General features: G+C 40.3%; 1 long non-coding RNA gene across 1 annotated transcript in view; it reads left to right on the top strand.

The window, feature by feature from the left end:
* Positions 1–4,732: 4,732 nt before the first annotated feature.
* LOC143828628 (uncharacterized) overlaps positions 4,733–9,132 on the top strand; it is a 33,862-nt gene continuing 29,462 nt past the window's right edge. Inside the window, exons 1-3 of the long non-coding RNA XR_013227774.1 lie at positions 4,733–5,201; positions 5,293–5,383; positions 8,818–9,008. This is a non-coding gene — a long non-coding RNA (uncharacterized LOC143828628). The remainder of the gene's footprint in view (positions 5,202–5,292; positions 5,384–8,817; positions 9,009–9,132) is intronic.

The following is a 9,132-nucleotide window of genomic DNA, read 5'->3' as shown; positions in this document are numbered from 1 at the left end:
TAGAGCAGCCTTTTTCAACCTTTTGATCATGAAGGAGCCTCTGAAATAATTTTTCAGACTTTGGGGAACTCCAGCTAGCCACACACCCCATGGCCCAGAAGAAGAAGAGTTGGTTTTTATATTCCGCTTTTCTCCACCAGGAGTCTCAAAGCATTTTACAATCACCTTCCCTTTCCTCTCCCTACAACAGCCACCCTATGAGGTAGGTGGGGCTGAGAAAGCCCTGATATTACTGCTCCCTCAGAACAGCTCTACCAGGGCTGTGACGAGCCCAAAGTCACCCAGCTGGCTGCATGTGGAGGAGTGGGGAATCAAACCTGGCTTGCCAGATTAGAAGCCACCACTCTTAATCAATTACACCAAGTGATGTCACTACTCACACCCTTAGATCTCCTTTTCTTCCATCCTCCCACCTTTACTACTACTATGGTAGCTCTGCCTCATGTAGGCCAGAAAGAAGATTAGGAGCGCAGAAGATACCCTGGACTGATTTTGCCTTACTTTGTTTATTCCATTGTGGATTCTGCTGAATTCAGATAGATTTGAACTCAGGTCTTCCTCTATTCTCCCCACTCCCCCCCATTGAAACAAAGTGTTCTGCACTCTATTATGGAAGCTCAGAACGGGGGGTCTGCAGCAGGAGTCCCTTTCTTTTCTTGAACGGGGGGGGGGGATGATTGGAGACAGCAGAGGAGGGGGGGAAATCCAAGAGGCATATCTCTCCTGAGAGAAGTTAGGGCTTCTGGAGCGCAGTCACTTTAAGGGAAGCCTTACAACTGGGAACCAGGAAGACTTTGAACTGATGCCCTGGCCAATCAGGGAAGACTTCTCTGTTACAGCTTTGGACGCACGAGGCAGAGTTAGTTCAGTTTTTGAGATAGCGAGGTTTATATCAGTCATGCTTGTTGCAGAGGGAAAATTTAAAGCACCCAAAACCAAAATGCAAATCAAATTCAGTGTAGATGGAAGGGATTCATTCGAACTGGGACTGGATAAAAAGCCCCCGGCAGACTACACCCTGGACTCCTTCCCCCTCCCCCCAGTCCACTCAACTTCAGAGATCCCACAGACTCACTTCAGAGATCCACAGACCCCTGGTTGGGAATCTCTGGGCTGGAGAGCTGGCCCTGAATATGGAACCTCTGGATGCTTTTGGGGTGAAACTGGCTCTCAGTCAAACTTACCTGAGAGGGTTACTGTGAAAATAAAATAGGGAGGTGAGAACCAGGCACACAGCATCTACAAGCTCCTTCCCTTCTCCCATAGTTCAGACCGGCTGTTTAAGTAGCAAAGCAGCATCCACTAACTAATTTGCATCGAAGATGTTTGGGAGCACAATCTGGCCTAAAGCAGTTCATCTTCCTCCACAAGTAGAATACATCCTGCCATACCTTCTCGTTAATATTCCTGCCAGGCCTTCTGGAAATAAAAATAAACACTGAGAGCCCATGCTTTCTGGCACCCTGCTCTGTTGATTGTTCTACTTTGTAAAAAGACTTATGCCAAGGCCAGATGGCACCCTGGGTACAGTAGATAGCTTAAGTGTGGCGTCACTTCTGCATTTAAGGAGCTAATAAAAAAAAATCCACCTCTATTTCGGAAGTCACTAATAGATGAGCATGAATCATGAGTTTCTCAAGGCAGCTGTTCAAAAGGATCTCTTTTTGGGAAAGTGGAATTTTGCCAAGGTTGCACTTTTGTTAAACAATACATATGCCAATTAACGTGCACAAACAGCTATTTCATTTTCTGTATAATGAAAAATACTTTCGTCACACGCTATTAGCACTACGGCATCATGAATGAAGTACTAGCAGTTTAACTTAACAGTTGAAAAGGTTGTTTTGCACGATGATTAGACCTCCCATTTGTTCACCCAAGGTAAAAAAAAAATGCCCTCCCTCTACCCCAGTTGCCTGTCTCTGGGGAATGAGGAACAGGAGAAAAAATGGCTTCTGCATACTGATGCTCTCTATTTTTTTACCATTGAGAACCCCCTGAAACATTCTTCAGCCTTTGAGAAACCCCAGAAATGGCGCAATCATGCAGAATATACTGCCTACATGTTCACTTGGAGCCCCTCCCCTTCCCACCCCCTCCAGGAACATCATTGGCTATTTTGGGAGGGGTGGGTAGGTCAACATGACCATATATGGTCATATCACCCAATTAATGTTTAACAAATGTTTAAAATATGTGTAAAATTAATTAAACCCCACCCATTAGAGAAACCCTTCCAGGGCCATGAAGAAACCCCAGGGTTTCATGACATCCTAGTTAAGAAAGGCTGCTCTATGGTAAAGAGCATAGAGCTAGGGAAGGCAACCTATTGTGGCACTCAGAACTGTTATCATATCCTCCCCAGGCCTTCTTATGAGCATCTCAGAAAGGGGCATTCAAGTCTTCCTTGTAGGTTTGCCAGCTCTGGGTTGTGAAATTCCTGGAGAATCTGGGGGTTGAGCCAGGAATGGGTGGGATTTGGGGTGGGGAGAGAGCTCAAAAGCAGCCATTTTCTCCAGGAGAATTGATCTCTGTCACTTAGAGGTGATCTATCATTCCAGGGGATCCCCAGGTCCCACCTTGAGACGGACATCCCTACTTCCCCCATCCAAGTACCGACCCTGCTTATCTTCTGACAAGTGTTGTTGTTGTTAGGTGCGAAGTTGTGTCCGACCCATTGCGACCCCATGGACAATGATCCTCCAGGCCTTCCATTCCCCAGAGTCCATTCCCCTCTACCATTCCCCAGAGTCCATTGAAGTTTGCACCAACTGCTTCAGTGACTCCATCCAGCCACCTCATTCTCTGTCGTCCCCTTCTTCTTTTGCCCTCAGTCGCTCCCAGCATTAGGCTCTTCTCCAGGGAGTCCTTCCTTCTCATGAGGTGGCCAAAGTATTTGAGTTTCATCTTCAGGATCTGGTCTTCTAAGGAGCAGTCAGGACTGACCTAGATTAAGTGACATCATGCCAAATTCCATCCTAAACCTTCACCAGAACACAACATACTCATCTCCGTACTTTCTCACGTTTCCCAGATTCCTAAGCAGCTGCCTAATTCTCATTTGATGGCTGCGTCTTTTCTCCCCATGTTCACTACGTGTGGTCCCAGGAAATGAATTGTGGCTCTTTTTACTTCAGGATGGAAACACTGCCCTTGAGCTTCCGTTGCACCGTGGAACAAGAATGGTTTGTTGCCTGAGAATAAAATCCAGAGGACATGTATTTGTACACATTCTTCTTACCTTCAGCATGCCAACACACCCCTACCATGAGATAAAGCTAACAGAATCCATAAGTCTTATATTTATGAAGGAGTTGTCTCATATTAAAGAGTCAAGTAGGAGAGCAAAATCATTCCCTAAGAAAGCTTTAGCTATCTAATCCCAGCATGCCTTGGTTTCCGTGGCATTCCCTTGACTTGCTTTCTCAGCCTTCCTAATATGTTCTGTCCCTAACAGTGCTTCCCTCCCTCCCGCAGCCCCTCAGCATCCGTGGCCATAACCTTCCTCAATAACCCTTTTTTCTCCCTGTATTCTATTCAGGACATTCACCTACTTCCTCCTCCTTTTTTTTTAATAGCGATGTTAATTATTTGAGATGAGTAAATCACAGTCAAGATAATGGCTGCAAAAAATTAATAGACATGATTTTTATGCTATAATATACTAGTGTACTAATCATCAGAACAGTTAATTGAAAAGCACTAAATGTTTTATTATCCATTCAGTATTCTTTTCACTCTTTCCACCCTTTGGAGTTCTCTCCTCATCCTGGGTTTGAAAAGAAAACACGCAGTTGTAAAACAAATAGCTGTATTTTACAGCTCAGCACCAAATATCCTAAATATTTTATGTATTGTCAAACGTGTAAAGGTAAACAGGGGACAAGCCTGTTGAGATCTCGACCTTTGATAGCAGTCCAAAAGGCGTCTTTGGTATGAGTTTCTAAATTTGTTAAGACATTGGGTGCTTTTGGAATTTTGGCAGTGGGAAGTGATCACCATCACAAAATGGCTGCCACAAGGGGGTTGTCACAAAATGGCTGCAATGCGGTACAGGATCCAATGACATAATGTCAGGAGGAATATTTATTTTGTCAATATTTGTACCCCACCTTCCTAAGTTTTACTAAGTCTCACATCTTATCTGGCATAGAAGGAGCTCTTCCCCTGCCATCTCCCACCACTGCTGCTTGGATGAGGGATAGGAGGAAAATGGGGGGGGGGGAATGAGGTTGATCAACACTGTGGAGTCACTTCTGCATAGAATGTTGAGGAATTCCTAGAGCATTGTGTTGTCAATTTATACTTCCCTTCCCCGTGACACCCCCATACAAAGAGGAAAGATATGCATGCGTGGATACCCTTCTCAGTTTCACTGCTAAAATATCATCTTTGCGCAAGAGCAAAAGAGGGCAAGATTGCTGAATCCAATGGTCTGCTGAGCTTACTTTTTCCTCTCTATGGTGTTCCTTATACACAAAAGTCAGAGCGATTCTGCTGTTCTGCTGACTTGGTTTTGTAACGATGACAAGCAAATAGAGCTACGGTCTTTTTGGTCGTCTTGCTCGTGTCCCAGTTTTCTTCTCCTGTTGGCTTTTCGTCTCTTGTTAAGGGACTTTGAGTACGTCTATGATGAGTTGGCTTGCTTTTTTATTTCCCACTTGTCAGCTGTGAAGCCCCTTTTTCTCCTGCCTAGATGATTTATTTGCATGTCATCGAGTTGCTCCGATCCAATTTATGGCGGCCCTATGAACTAATGTTCTCCAGAATGTCCTCTTGTTAGCAGACTTCCTCATGTCTTTCACACTGAAGGCTGTGGCTTTCTTGAGTGAGTCTTCCTCTTTTCCTGCGGCCTTCAGCTTTTCCTATCATTATTGTCTTTTCCGGTGACTCTTGTCTTTTCATAATGCGGCCAAAGGACAATAGCATCAGTTTAGTCATTTTAGCTTCTAGGGAGAATTCAGGCTTCATTTGATTTTTTTTCGGCTCGGCTTATCAAAATACCCCCCCCCCCCTTAGACATTACTTTTGTTCAGTGTAATCCTGCTTTGGCACTTTCTATTCCCCTTCCCTTCTCTCTGCCTGATTCAACACTAGGGGATTACATCATATCGCTTTCCTTGTATAAAGTATTTAACACTCACAACACTTAGTTAACACCTTGATATGCACACAAAAACACATGGCTAATCCCTCGAGAGGTATGTATATGGATTAAAAATATTCATTAAAAATTGTGGTTATATTTGGGAATTATCAGATAATGGCTCCTTTTATTATTTTATGACATAGGTTACGGGAGGCAGACCTTTGAAAAACCCTGATTTATGCACAAGAACTTATAACATCTAGTAGACGTACAAGGGACCTTCGCTTAAATAAAGTAAGGAGCCATTATTATTGAATTATTTGGGTATACTAACCCTGTGATATTTTTGTCATCTCCAGAACGTTTTTTACCACACACACACAATGGTTGAAAACTATTTTGTATGCATATTTCATGTTTGTATGTTTTAAAATATTTGTGTGTGTTTAATACTATGAGTTGCTCTCATGTTTCAAATCCAAATCTTCCAACATTATTTGATTCTGCTTTGTTTCCTAGTTTTATGTTCCAGTCACCTATGATTTTCAGCACATCTTGTTTAAGTGTGTGATCAATTTCTTCTTGGACATTCACAAAAAAAGTTTTCAATTGTTTCCTTATCAGCATCTGTGTTGAGGCATAAATGTGAATAATAGTTATTTTGATAGTCTGATTTTAGTCTGATTGGTATTACTTGGTAAAACTTTGCATGATAGTTTGGGGCTTCATGTGATACTTTTTTAGGTCCACCCTAAGGAGAGCTACACCCGTCTAAATCCATCACAGAAGCTATGGGAATTTGAAGTAGAAAAATCACAATTAGAGTTATATTTATGTAAAGGTGATAATCATTTAATCAAGAAGATGTATGAATTATGTTTATTATTATATACAGAGGATGAGGTGGTCAAAGATTTTATGATTGTTTGGGCAAGGAATCTTGGTCATAACATTCCACTGGAAACCTGGCAAAAAATGTGGAGTAAATATTTGAAATTTACGAATAGTTATTATATTAAGGAAAACTATTATAAATTGCATTATTGTTGGTATATAACCCCACATAAATTATCAAAAATGAATAAAAGCTTATCAGATAAATGTTGGAAATGTGGGGAAGTGAGAGGGACAATGTTTCATATGTGGTGGACCTGCAAACAAGCAAGACATTTCTGGCAAGATATCCATAAAGAAATCTCAGAAATCTTTAAGGACTCCATAGCTCTAAATCCAGAAGCTCATCTTTTAGGTTTTCTGGTAAATGAAAAATATGAAAAATATGGAGAGTTAGTTAGATATTTGACAACAGCAGCAAGCATAGTCTGGGCAAAAAACTGGAAGTTAAAAGAGACACCCACCATATTTGATTGGCAGTTGAAAACATTAGAAATTGCTCAGATGGCGAAATTGACAACTTATGTCAAAGATAAACAAATAATAGACTTTAAGACAAAATGGAATTTATGGATTCAGTATATTAGAAAAAAGTATAGTTGTTGATTTATGACTGTTGGTTATAAGTTATGATTTATAAGGGGAAATGAGAAGGGATTGAAATTTTGAATAGGAGAATTAATGTTTTTCTGTATATTCTTCAACAAATACAGTTGGAAGTTACTATTTGTAACTGTATTATAATCTATTAACATGTTATTTTGGAGATGGTTAAATGTATTTTTATGTAATGGATTATAAGCTTTGGGCTGATCCTGTGTTGAGCAGCGGGTTGGACTAGATGGCCTGTGTGGCCCCTTCCAACACTATGATTCTATAAATAAAATGTGAAACTATTTTTAAAAAATCCATCACAGACTTAGAAGGTTTAACTCTATTAGGCTGGCTAAATGGTGCTAAATGTTTGAAAGAGTATTAACAGATTAATCTCCAGAAAAATTTTGAATGTAATTGAGTCTTAGAAATGCTGCATCTTGCAGATTATTTCAAATCGATAATTGAGCAACAATGTTGTGTTGGAGTTGGGTGCAAAGATATCTCTGACCCATTAACTTTTAAACTAATATTTTATTGAGGTTTTTTAAAAATAGAAATAGATAAAAAGTCAGAAAAAGAAAAAATGTAAACAGAAAAAGTAAATACAAAGCTATTAAAGAGAAATTAGGACATCAGTTACTTTTTCAATACCCCCCTCCATGGAATGGCGGTAGCGAGCTCCATCAGCACCCTTCCACCTCCCTTTTAGATAGGATGTGGGATTAGTTTAGGATGAGTTTTTTCACCGCAACTTCTTGGTCTGATAGGCCTTTTTATCTGAACTAAGTTTACTGTTCTAGGGGTTTTTCGGGGATTTTATGTGATTGTAACCCGCCTCGAACCTCCGCGGGGAGGCGGGAAATAAATAAAAAATAATAAATAATACTTCAGCAACCTATTGTTTCTGAGTCTACTTGGAAACTGTTTACTTATTCTCAAACTATTACAAATTATTAACATCTTACAAATAATAATATCTCTAGTAATTATCAACTTTGATAAAATAAGTGTCTTTTCCCTTACTCTGTAAATCCTCAAGTCATCAATTCATTCTTTTCATTTTTCTGCAAAAATCAGTGAAGGATTTAAATTAATGATAAATCAAGTAATAGTTTTTTTTTCTTTTATCAAAATGATAAGGTTAACCATTTCTGCCAATTCCATCAATTTCATGATCCAATCTTTTAATGTAAGTATTTTTGAGGTTTTCCAATTTGGTGCAACAGTCTCTGCTGTCACCATATATAAGAACAGATTTCCTTAACTATTTTTGATTTGTTTATCTGTCAATCTCAATAGATTGGTTTCATCTGTATCTCTTTTCATCTGTATCTTCGGTTTTAAAATCTTCTGCATTACAGAATATATTTGTATCCAAAATTATCCACAGTACCTGCACAGAAGCAGGGTTCTTATGTATTTTTCTTGTTAATTGCCTTGGCATAAATTTGCTGCATCATTTTTGTACAACTATTTGCTTGAGAGAGAGCCAGTTTGGTGCGGAGAGCCAGTTTGGTGTACTGGTTAGGAGTGCGGACTTCTAATCTGGCATGCCGGGTTCAATTCTTCACTCCCCCACATGCAGCCAGCTGGGTGACCTTGGGTTCGCCACAGCACTGATAAAACTGTTCTGACCGAGTGATATCAGGGCTCTCTCAGCCTCACCCATCTCACAGGGAGTCTGTTGTGGGGAGAGGAAAGAAAAGGTGACTGTAAGCCACTTTGAGCCTCCTTTGGGTAGAGAAAAGCGGCATATAAGAACCAACTCTTCTTCTTCTTTTAATACAACAGTAATCTACCATGCTAAGGAAGAACATGGAGAACTACAAAACAAAGTTTGAGTCAAGTGACACCTTTAAGGCCAACCAAGTTTAATTATGGATATAAGCTTTCATGTGTATCTGAAGAATGAAGAAAGCTTGTACCGAGAATTAAACTTTGTTGGTCTTAAAGATGCCGCTTGACTTAAACTTTGTTATTTTGATTCAAACCAACATGGCTACCCACTTGACTCTATTTTCATGGAGGACTCATGTTTGCCCTGGTGTAGAAAATATCTGTTCTCACCACATGAGGGCACATTCAAACTAACTATTCACTACTGATGTGAACTATTCACTACTCATTTAAAAGTAGCATGAGAATTGGGCATCAGAGACAACTAAGACTACAGCCAAACAGAATAAAGCCAATGCCTTGGATTCTTAAGCCTTGCTTCTGCTTAAATTGCATTGCAGAGACAGACCTAAACTACAGAAAGTGTTATTCCAGTGTTTGGAGCTTTTGTGTTTCAATGAGCTGAAAAGCACCTAGCAGCAGAAGAAAGCACTACACAGCAGAAGATGGCCTCCACAATCTATAAAGAGAGGTGAAAATGGAAGCTGCATGTACAACTCCAAGATACAACAAATAATGTACTCACACAGTGGTAAGTTCATCTTCAAAAATGACACATGGGGAGGCATTGCTATCTTATATGTTTGACCAAAGAATGGTACACTCCTCCTATCTGGGATGGTTGTCCTCTTCCCCCAAGCTCACAGCTTCAGGAG

This window comes from Paroedura picta, chromosome 2 (assembly GCF_049243985.1).
Source record: "Paroedura picta isolate Pp20150507F chromosome 2, Ppicta_v3.0, whole genome shotgun sequence".
Classification (NCBI taxonomy): domain Eukaryota; kingdom Metazoa; phylum Chordata; class Lepidosauria; order Squamata; family Gekkonidae; genus Paroedura; species Paroedura picta.
The sequence above is the reverse complement of the archived record's forward strand: the minus strand, read 5'-3'. Positions and strand labels throughout refer to the sequence as shown.